The sequence below is a fragment of the Prosopis cineraria genome, unplaced genomic scaffold (genome assembly GCF_029017545.1).
Source record: "Prosopis cineraria cultivar Desert tree isolate PC_DT_omini unplaced genomic scaffold, ASM2901754v1 PC10, whole genome shotgun sequence".
NCBI lineage: Eukaryota > Viridiplantae > Streptophyta > Magnoliopsida > Fabales > Fabaceae > Prosopis > Prosopis cineraria.
The window spans coordinates 17325078-17337244 of record NW_026555341.1 but is presented as its reverse complement, the minus strand read 5'-3'; the positions used below and the strand labels follow the sequence as shown (position 1 = coordinate 17337244).

At 35.4% G+C, this 12167-nt stretch overlaps 1 pseudogene; it reads left to right on the top strand.

Moving 5' to 3' along the window:
• Positions 1 to 14: 14 nt before the first annotated feature.
• On the top strand, positions 15 to 11843 carry LOC129322462 (uncharacterized; annotated as a pseudogene).
• Positions 11844 to 12167: the final 324 nt, after the last annotated feature.

Below are 12167 nucleotides of genomic sequence, written 5' to 3'. Positions count from 1 at the left end.
TTATTTACAACACTTTAATGGATGGGTACTGTTGGATCAATAATGTTAAGGAGTCAAGAGAATTGTTCGATGAGATGGTCAAGAGTGGTTTGACTCCTGATGATTTTAGTTATAGTATTTTGATCAATGGACTCTGTAAAATCAAGATGGTTGATGATGCCTTGGATCTCTTCAAAGAAATGAAACACAAAAATTTGATTCCCAATATGGTTACCTATAGCTCTCTTGTTGATGGATTATGCAAATCAGGCAAATTGTTGAGCGTGCAGGATATTATCTATGAGATACGTGATAGAGGCCACGTCCCAAATATAATATTTTATAGTATCTTATTGGATGGCTTGTGTAAAAGTCATTATCTTGATCAGGCAATTGCATTATTTAAACAAATTGTTGACCAAAGAATTCAGCCTAATATATGCACATATACCATTCTTATAGATGGTTTGTGCAAGGTAATAGACTAAATGACGCACAATGAATTTTCCAATATCTTTTGGTTAGTGGTCTTCCTTTAGACGTTCAGGCATATACTGCTATGATCAATGGACTGTGTAATGAGGGCTTGTTTGATGAGGCAAAGGCAATGCTCTATAAAATGAAAGAGAATGGGTGCTCACCGAATTTAGTAACTTTTGATACAATTATTAGACCTCTTTTGGAAAAGGGTGAGAATGATAAGGCAAAGGATTTTCTTGATGAAATGTTCGCTAGAGGTCTCCTAAAGCGATAAAAAAGGTTAGATACTTTGATCCAAATCCATTTGATTGGTGAATGGTGATAGTTGATACTCAGTGATAAAATTTATTGCAATAGTTAACAAATTTCTTAATTTAAATAAACTTTGTGGACTATATGATGGCTTGCTTCAATCGTCTGTTATTGTTAAATCATGTTTGCTGTTTTTTTGTTTTTTCACTTTTCGTTGGTACTAGTTGTCAAGATGTTTTTCTTTTTTGGCTTAACATGGCTTTGTTTTTTGTTTATGTCTCCACTTTGATTTATGAACTCATAGGCATGTTATTTTATACAAAATCTATTGTGTGGTGCTTTTACATCTATGGTCTCAGGCCGAAAGAGTTATTTGTGCTTTACAAACTTAACAATATTGATAAACTGATATTAATGATGTCACCATACCAAGTTGTGAAAGTTTCTACTTTTGGGAGCTGACGTTTTGACTCTTACTCATGCATGATTTCTTAAGAACCTCAAGCATCTTATTGATACTTGCTAACTATGAAAGAAAGCAAATTTATTGTATTTTTTGCAAAATACAGGATAATATTGAGATGGGTTCAACTTGTTATTGTGGGATGCTAACTTTCGCAAAATGAATATCCAATATTGCATTGATTTTTTCTTGTTTTCGTGTTTGTTGGTGCCAATACTATATGATTCTAGGGGAAAGGTGCTATTATGTTGGACATGTGTTTTGGCTTTAGATGTCCTTCGGTCATACATAGCAATTGACCATAGATAAAGTGTAGATGTGTTTAGTCGTGCTGTCTTTTTGTTGATTGCTTCTTAAATTTTGTCTCCTTTGATATGTTAATGTCCATATTTTGCTTTTCCAAATCATGCGGAGACTGTTAGTAGAAGTTGGTATCTTTTATTTGGTCCTGGAATTGGATTGTAATGCATGAAAAATGAAAGTACCAATGACTCAAAGTAGCATTATTATAATCAGAAGAGTCTGAATCTTGCAAGATTAATTGCTGGCTCCTGTGGCAGCGGCTTCTTACCTGGTCCATAATAATATTTTATATTCTTCTTCTTCTTTTTGTCCGTAGCATATATTAGGGAAGCAAGAGAACTGTGAAAGATCTTTTTCATTAATTTTCTTGCTTTAGAAATGTTATCATGTGAATAAGTTCCATTTCCCACCCACTAATTAGTGCTTTTTGCATGCTATCATGTTGATAGTCTATATGGCATTTAGAAGTCCGCTTGATGCTGTTTGACACTGTTCAATGCTTGGAGAGTTCGGTGCGATCATTACTCATAGCTACTCCTATAAATTTATAGCCTATGCAACAAGCTGCTCTTTCTTTGATATTTTCTAGAAAATTTGACTTAATAGATTATTTATTTGTCTTGTAGTCTCTCTCTTTTTTCTCACTTCGGAGTTTGACTAATAGAAGGAGTTGACCCGTTTTTGTTGTTCTTGTAATTGGATGCACTTTTAAAGGTTTCTGCCAGGTGATGCAGCATGGGAAGATTGGTAGCATGGGATATTCATGTTGGACTCAGCACCAGAGGAAGATGGAAGAAGGGGAATGTGAATGGCTGACGAACAATTAATGAGTGGCTGGGGTATATGTGAATGGAGGCTTTGGGCTAAAGGATATTGAGTCTCACAAGAAAGTGAGCCTCATGAATTGGGAAGAAGATCTTTGTCAACCCAAAGAGCATGGAGGCGTATGATATTGAGAGCCAAAACTCATGTTTCTTGGTTAAATTAGCTTAAAACCTGATCTCTAATTCTGATGCTCTTTGGGTCCTGTGTCTCCGAGAGAAATATATGCTGGCCTTTAGCAAACAGAAGCAAGCTTAAATGTTCCTCGTGCTCTCATTTTCGGAGAAATCTAATGAAGATCTTGGAGGAAGTTGATCTGGGGATATTAGGGGAACCCTGTAATGGGAAAGACATGCATTTTAGGAATGACAACTGGGTTGGTGACCTTGGCCCACTTAAGCTTCCATACTTCGCCCCTATTTTTGATGATGCCAAAGCTTCAAAGCCCATTGCTGATTTTGTTGATGCTGATGATCAATGGAATAGGGGTTCATTTCAACATAGACTTCCCCAAAGCTCTTGTAAAGTTTTCAAATATCCCTCCTCCTTGTAACGATCAAACTGAAACTTGTCTGTAATTGGAGAGTAACATTCTGGCCTCATTTGTTGGATGCTCTGCACTGTTAAAGACTGTAGAAATTTTGCCAATGATTGCCACACTGCTCATCATCTAGTGATAACAAATCCCTTGCCATGGCTCATCAAGGCCTCTATCTTCAATCACTTTTTGCTTACTGTGAGTGGATCTTATTTTTTTGTTGCTCCTCTCCCCATTCCTTCTGTATTGATTTAATTATGATGTATACCCAAGTTTTAATTCCTTGGGCTAACATTATGTAATTCTTTTTTCAGTAATGATTACCGTATTTCTCATTGGGGGAAAAAAAAGGCAGAGTAGCTAGCCTGGTTTAGGGCTTTTTTTTCCTTTAAAAAAAAAAAAATCTTAGGCCTAACCTAGGATGGGAGTATGAGGATCGTTGAACTACTTAAAGCACTTGACAACAACCCTTCATGTATCCATTAACCCTTCATAAGTAATGACTAGACTTTAGTCTGTTGAATTTTGTATACTTCTGTAATATGCCTATGAAATGTTTGACCCAGAGGTGGAAGCTTATGTTTTGTCTCTTACTCGTATAATTCTTTAATAACTTTAGCATTTGATAGAGATTTTCTAGCAATGAAAGAAAGAAAATTTGAGGGTGTTGGAATAATTTCAAGATGGATTTATTTTGGTGCTGTTATTGTGGGCTGCTAGCTTTGGGAAAATGAATATCCCATAGTGAGTCAATTTGCCTCGCTTTTCAAGCTCTCTTATCTCATTCTGAATGCTTTGTGGCATTGTATATGGCACTTGAAGTCTCCTCCCCAATTAAATCACTTTCTATGGAGAGCTCTTAACCAATCACGTGCTACCAATAAAACACTCTATATTAGAAAATGTGCTCCAAATCCCATCTGCCCTTTATGTGAAGAAGCACCTGAGACTATTGAGCACCTTCTCTGCAATTGGGCTAAACCCATTTGGTATGGCTGTCCATTATCTCTTCGCATGGACCCAATCCAGGTCTCTTCTTTTGAAATATAGTGTGAGTATGTGTTTTTGCATAACAGCTTCTTGGATGACCTGGGAAAGGTCTATATTGCCATGCTATGTGGGAACATTTGAAAGATGAGGCGTGCTGCTGTTTTCTCTGCTGCAGAACTTAATCTTGTTTTTGTGGTAGATAATACAAACTTTGCTTCATCAGAGTTTTGGAATGCTAATAATACTGATGTTCAAGAGGGTCCTAAGTGTGACCCTTTTGCTGTCAATTGGAATCCTTCTAACAGAGGGGAACTCAAGATTAATGGTGACAGGACCATGAAGGCCATTTTGTCAAAGACTGGAAGGAGAGATTTGCTGTTCCTAATGGTCTTGTGGCTGAAATTCTGGCTTGCTCTTGTGCTATTGACATTGCTTCTACCTTCAGAAACATCCCAGTGACAGCTGATTGAGATTGCCTAGAGCTTTACAAAGTAATTACTTCTAATAATATTAGCTCTCTGAATTGGTTGAGTCATGGTCCTGCTGCTGATCTTCTTGCTCATATTAGTAACCTTAGCAATATTAGTTTCTCCTTCATCAAGCACAATGGGAACTCCACCGCTGACTGGCTTGCTGCCATAGCTTCAAAGGACATGGATTTACCAGGTTGGATCTTCACCCTTCCACCTCCTCTTTAACTGGTTTATGCTTAGGATTTAAAGGCCAACTCTGCATCATGTCCTTCACCTTTTATTGATAATGAACAAGAAGGAATAGGCTAATTTGTTTTACTGTCAGTGCATTTTCTAATGCCTTCGCCTTGCTGGCTTATGGCTTTAGTCATGACTGTCAAAAGACTTCGATGTTTGCTTTATGAATGAAATTTCGGTTGGCCAGGGAAAAAAAAAAGAACATTGCGTTAAACTAAAAACTGACTATTAATGTTGTCTTTGTGTGTGTGTGTGTGTGTGTGTGAAGAAAATGACTAATTGAGATAACAAGGGCTTATGTGCCTAAGCCAGGTTTATATAGGTCAAGCCTGCCCATTTTCTTGATCTAGATAAGAGATGATCCAATTGTTCATAATGAGGCCTTTGATCATTTTGATATTGTTGATGAGGGGTTGATTTTGATCATGCTCAACTGCTCGTTGACTGATTTTTCATACATTTAGGATTTTTATGCGTGAAAAATTAAAGTGGTTTCTATCTTTGCTTTCACATATGCATGCTTGTGAATTTTCGTTTTTGTTAGTAAATTGAAGAAAAGATACTAATGTTCAATTATCCCACAAAATGGATTTTTATATTCGTTGTGTTGATTTTTTTTTTAAATATCATATATTGAGTCTTTGGTTGTCCAAATATTTATTAGGAGTGAGATGCATTTTTGTTTGTAAAATATTTTTGTAAGAGCACCGGTCACTAAACTCAAAACGGTGATGCAATGTAGCGATTCAAGTCTTGAAATTGGATTAATTTTATCTATCCATTAAACTTCCATGAATTTAACTGTTTGCAAGAGGAAAAATTGTAAATAAATTCTCTAAATAAAAACTAACTTATGTATTTAAAATTTACAAGTGAATATTACTTTTGCATTAATTAACTTGTAAATTAAAGTAGTGCGATAATTTGCATGTCCTGAAAAATTATCAAATTGTCCTTCATAAATTTATAATTCAGCTGGCGTAAAAAAATTTGTAAGTGGAGGTGTTTTTTTTTTATGTTAATTGATTTATAAGTTAAACTAATGTATAATTGATTTATAAAGTTTATATATTTTCGGGTCTAGGCCCTCCTTTGTACCCACAAAAAAAATTGACAACTAAATTATTATTATTATTATTAAAATTTAATAATTCCCCTTATTATTATTTTTATATTAATTTAATAATTTAATTATTAAAATTTAATAATTCCCCTTCTTGGAACTTTCCAAAATCAGTGCTGCCACCAAACCAAATTGCTTCCACTAAGTTGTGGATCATTATATTTTAGAAATAAAAGCTTAGGAGTTCTACAAGCATACAACAACATGAAAGAGAATGGTCAATTAATTAGTGTGCATGTGTAGCTTGATATAACTAAGTATTGCACGCACAATGAATAATAAAATTGAGAGTGAGTCTGAAATGAGTATTGCAGCAACAACAAATGCTATACGGATTACCTGATTTCCAAAGGTGCTAGGAAAAATTACCATTTGGAAAATCAATATTAGTGGAAAGTCTTCACCGATGCAGTAAGTTTCAAGTGTTAGACACGAAATCAAAATATGTGTTTGGGGTTACGGCCCATCTAGAGAGGAAACCATTTCCAAGAGAAGAAAATTCAACAAGTGAACCTGTCAAAATACACCAAGTTGTTATTATCCTGAAATGAAATTACACTATAACTATGAAGTGCATAAAATTACACTATAACCTATTAAATTCACAACAGCCATTTGAACATAGATGTAGTTCGGGCATCAAATGTTCTATTACAGAAGAATCAAAGCAAGCATGCATTACGAAAAACACTTATAGGAAGTAATCACCAAGCTACCATTTGAATCCTATTCCTTGGATCGATGGAGATGTACTTTAAAAATAAAGAGACAAACTTACGTGTTCTAAATTGCATGTTCTCTTTTTGGTGAATGAGATTGGCTTGTCACATGAAGACAAAGTCAAATCGCCCAATCACTTGAAGAAGTTGAAGCACCCAATTGCTTTCTCCGTAACTCAAATTCCTAATGTCTAAAACCATTCTCTTCAGTGAACTGAGATCCCTAATTGCCATCTTGTTTTATGTTGAATGAAGGGGTGAAACTCTCCAGTAAATGATGATCCCTTATTGCATTATGTTGCCTTTGAAGTTTGAACGTTTCAAGGGTCCGAAGTTAATGCCATCTATGTTCTGTAAGTCCCTCCAAGTGATTTCAAAAAGTGCAGGGGCTAACATGTTTAACGAAGTAAACACAACAGAGTGAATAAAAAGGAGGAAAAACTTGGCCTAAAAAAATGATGAAGGGCCTTTGCATCAATGATGACGTCGGGAAGGCCTTAGATTTTTATGATGATCTGATAGCAAAACGGTTTTAACTTAAATGAGATTAGTTACGGCACCCTCGTCAATGGGCTATGCAAAACAGGGAAAACAAGATGTGCTGTCAAACTTCTACAGAAGATGGCCAGAGGGCGGGTTAAGCCTAGTTTAGTTATGTATAATACAATTATTGATGGCTTTTGCAAGGAATGACTCGTCATAGAAGCGAGTGATTTATTTCATGAAATAATTGGTCATGGAATATCTCCTAATTTTGTCACTTACACCTCCCTGATAAATGGTTGGTGTTGTATGGATAAATGGCCAGAAACAGCAAAGTTGTTTAATCAAATGAGACTTGAAGGCATCAATCCTAATGTTTATACTTTTAATATATTAGTCGATGCATTTTGTAAGGAAGGAAGTGTTAACAAAGCTGAAGCTGTTGTTGGCATGATGATAAAGCACGGTATAAAACCCAATGTAGTTATTTACAACACTTTAATGGATGAGTACTGCTGGATCAATAATGTTAAGAAGTCAAGAGAATTGTTCAATAAGATGGTCAAAAATGGTTTGACTCCTGATGATTTTAGTTATAATATTTTGATCAATGGACTCTGTAAAATCAAGATGGTTGATGATGCCTTGGATCTCTTTAAAGAAATGAAATGCAAAAATTTGATTCCCAATATGGTCACCTATAACTCTCTTGTTGACGGATTGTGCAAATCTGGAAAATTGTCGCGTGTGCAAAATATTATCTATGAGATGCGTGATAGAGGACATGTCCCAAATATAATATTTTTCAGTATCTTGTTAGATGGCTTGTGTAAAAGTCATTATCTTGATCAAGCAATTGCATTATTTAAGTGAATTGTTGACTAAAGAATTCAGCCTAATATATACACATATACCATACTTATAGATGGTTTGTGCAAAGGTAATAGACTAAATGACGCATGACGGATTTTTCAGTATCTTTTGGTCAGTGGTCTTTCTTTGGATGTTCATGCATATACTGCTATGATCAACGGGCTGTGTAATGAGGGCTTGTTTGATGAGGCAAAGGCAATGCTCTATAAAATGAAAGAGAATGGGTACTCACTGAATTTAGTAACTCTCGATACAATTATTAGAACTCTTTTGGAAAAGGGTGGGAATAATAAGGCAAAGGATTTTCCTGATGAAATGTCCGCTAGTGGTCTCCTAAAGCAATAAAAGAAGGTGAGATACTTGGTCCAAATCTATTTGATTAGTGATAGTTGATACTCAGTGATAAAATTTATTGTAAAAGTTAACAAATTTGTTTAATTTAAATAAACTTTGTGGACTATATGATGGCTGGCTTCAATCATCTGTTATTGTTAAATCATGTTTGTTGTATTTTTGTTTTTTTTTTTTTTTCACTTTTCGTTGGTACTAGTTGTTAAGATGTTTTTCTTTTTTGGCTTAACATGACTTTGTTTTTTCTTTATGGCTCCACTTTGATTTATGAACTCATAGGCATGTTATTTTATACAAAATCTATTGTGTGGTGCTTTTACATGTATGGTCTCAGGCCGTAAGAGTTCTTTGTGCTTTACAAACTTAACAAGATTGCTAAACTCATATTAATGATGTCACCATACCAAGTTGTGGAAGTTTCTACTTTTGGGAGCTGATGTTTGACTCTTACTCATCCATGATTTCTTAAGAACCTCAAGCATCTTATTGATATTTGCTACCTATAAAAGAAAGCAAATTTATTGTATTTTTTGCAAAATACAGAATAATATGAGATGGGTTCAACTTGTTATTGTGGGATGCTAACTTTTGCAAAATGAATATCCAATATTGCATTGATTTTTCTTGTTTTCGTGTTTGTTGGTGCCATACTATATGATTCTAGGGGAAAGGTGCTATTATGTTGGACAAATGAATATCCAATATTGCATTGATTTTTCTTGTTTTCGTGTTTGTTGGTGCCAATACTATATGATTCTAGGGGAAAGGTGCTATTATGTTGGACATGTGTTTTGGCTTTAGATGTCCTTCAGTCATGCATAGCAATTGACCATAGATAAAGTGTAGATGTTTTTACTCGTGCTGTCTTTTTGTTGATTGCTTCTTAAATTTTGTCTCCTTTGATATGTTAATGTCCATATTTTGCTTTTTCCAAATCATGCGGAGACTGTTAGTAGAAGTTGGTATCATTTATTTGGTCCTGGAATTGGACTTTAATGCATGAAAAATGAAAGTACCAATAACTCAAAGTATCATTATTATAATCAGAAGAGTCTGAATCTTGCAAGATTAATTGCTGGCTCCCAGAGCAGTGGCTTCTTACTTCGTCCATAATAATATTTTTTCTTCTTCTTCTTCTTCTTCTTCCTCTTTTTGTCCGTAGCATATATTAGGTAAGCAGGAGAACTGTGAAAGATCTTTTCCAGTAATTTTCTTGCTTCAGGAATGTTATCATGTGAATAAGTTCCATTTCCCACCCACTAATTACTGCTTTTTGCATGCTATCATGTTGATAGTCTATAAGGCATTTAGAAGTCTGCTTGAATGCTCTACATTTGTTTTTCTTGGATGTTGTATCACTTATTGTAGTGAACTGTGAAGTAATTATCTTCCTATTCGTAAGATTGTTCTGTTTGACACTGTTCAATGCTTGGAGAGTTCGGTGCGATCATTACTCATAGCTACTCCTATAAATTATAGCCCATGCAACAAGCTGCTCTTTCTTTGATATTTTCTAGAAAATTTGACTTCATAGATTATTTATTTGTCTTGTAGTCTCTCTCTTTTTTCTCACTTCGGAGTTTAATTAATAGAATGAGTTGACCAGTTTTTGTTGTTCTTGTAATGGGATGCACTTTTAAAGGTTTCTGCCAGGTGATGCAGCATGGGAAGATTGGTAGCATGGGATATTCATGTTGGACTCAGCACCAGAGGAAGATGGAAGAAGGGGAATGTGAATGGCTGACGAATAATTAATGAGTGGCTGGGGTATATGTGAATGGGGGCTTTGGGCTAAAGGATATTGAGTCTCACAAGAAAGTGAGTCTCATGGAGTGGGAGGAAGATCTTTATCAACCCAAAGAACATGGAGGCGTATGATATTGAGAGCCAAAACTCATGTTTCTTGGTTAAATTAGCTTAAAGATATTGAGTCTCACAAGAAGTGAGTCTCATGAAGTGGGAAGATCTTTATCAACCGAAAGAACATGGAGGCATATGATATTGAGCGCCAAAACTCATGTTTCTTGGTTAAATTAGCTTAAAACCTGATCTCTAATTCTGACGCTCTTTGGGTCCTGTGTCTCTAAGAGAAATATAGGCTGGTCTTTAGCCAACAGAAGCAAGCTTAAAATGCTCGTCGTGCTCTCATTTTTGGAGAAATCTAATGAAGATCTTGGAGGAAGTTGATCTGGGGATGTTAGGGAAACCCTGTATGGGAAAGACATGCCTTTTAGGAATGACAACTGAGTTGGTGACCTTGGCCCACTTAAGCTTCCATACTGCGCCCCCATTTTTGAGGCCATAGCTTCAAAGCCCATTGCTGATTTTGTTGATGCTGATGGTCAATGGAATTGGGGTTCATTTTAACGTAGACTTCCCCAAAGCTCTCGTTGAAGTTTTCAAATACCGCTCCTCCTTGTAATGATCAAACTGAAACTTGTTTGTAATTGAAGGGTAACGTTTTGGCATCATTTGTTGGAAGCTCTGCACTGCTAAGATCTGCAGAAATTTTGCCAATGATTCCCACCCTGCTCATCATCTAGTGATAACAAGTCCTTTGCCATTGCTCCTCAAGTCCTCTATCTTCAATCACCTTTTGCTTACTGCGAGTGGATCTTAATTTTTTGGTGCTTCTCTCCCCATTCGTTTTGTATTGATATAAATATGATGTATACCTGGGTGTTAACTCCTTGGGCTAACATTATGTAATTCTTTTTCATTAATGATTACCATATTTCTCATTGAAATAAAAAAAGCAGACTAGTTAGCCTGGTTTGGGGCTTTTTTTTAAGGAAAAAAAAAAATCCTAGGCCTGACCTAGCATGTCCTAAAATGACTAGGTCAAACCTAGTTTGGTAGGCTAGCAAAGCCTCTAGATGCTCGCCTAATTTTGTAACTTTTGATACAATTATTAGACATCTTTTGGAAAAGGGTGGGATTGGTAAGGCCAAGGATCTTCTGGATGAAATGTTCACTAGAGGTCTCCTATAGTGATGAAAGAAGGTTAGATGGTTTTCTCCACATCTATTTAATTGTTAATAATTGATAGCCATGTTCGTGATGAACTTTATTGTAATAGTAAACACATTTGATCATTTAAGTAAATTTTGTGGACTATCTAATGGTCAGCTTTAATTGCATATGTTTTGTTTAAATCTTATGTTTGATATTTATATCTGTATGTATGTATGTAATTATATATATAATTTTGACTTTTTGTGGTTATAGGATGTCATTTTTTTCAGCTTAACATAACTTTGTTCCTTCCTTCTTACTAATTTGATTTATCAACTCTTAGGTGTATCTCAGTTGTTGCTCATGCATTGGTCTTTTGTTATTAATGTTAACTATAGCTAAGGTGATAATTTATTTGATGTTGTGATCTGAAATTATTATCATTTTTTGCTAGATTAGGTGAAAAAGAATGACTGAACTTCGTAGGGACATGGGAGTATGAGGATCGTTGAACTACTTAAAGAACTTGACAACAACCCTTCATGTATCCATTAACCCTTCATAAGTAATGACTAGACTTTAGTCTGTTTAATTTTGTATACTTCTGTAATATGCCTATGAAATGTTTGACCAAGAGGTGGAAGCTTATGTTTTGTCTCACTCGTGTAATTTTTTAATAACTTTAGCATTTGATAGATATTTTCTAGCAATGAAAGAAAGAAAATTTGAGGGTGTTGGAATAATTTCAAGATGGATTTATTTTGGTGCTGTTATTGTGGGCTGCTAGCTTTGGGAAAATGAATATCCCATAGTGAATCAATTTGCCTTGCTTTTGAGTGGGCATCCATACTCTGTGAATTAATTTTCCTTGCTTTGAGTGGGCATCAATTCTGCTCCAAGCTCGTCTTATCTAATTCCGAATGCTTTGTGGGACTGTATATGGCACTTGAAGTCTTCCCCCCAAGCAAAGCACTTTCTATGGAGAGCTCTTAACCAATCACTTGCTACCAATAGAACATTATAACACTCTATATTTGATAATGTGCTCCAACCCCCATCTGGTATGGCTGTCAATTGTCTCTTCGTATTGACCCTATCCTGTATCCACGTCTCTTCTGTTGAAAAA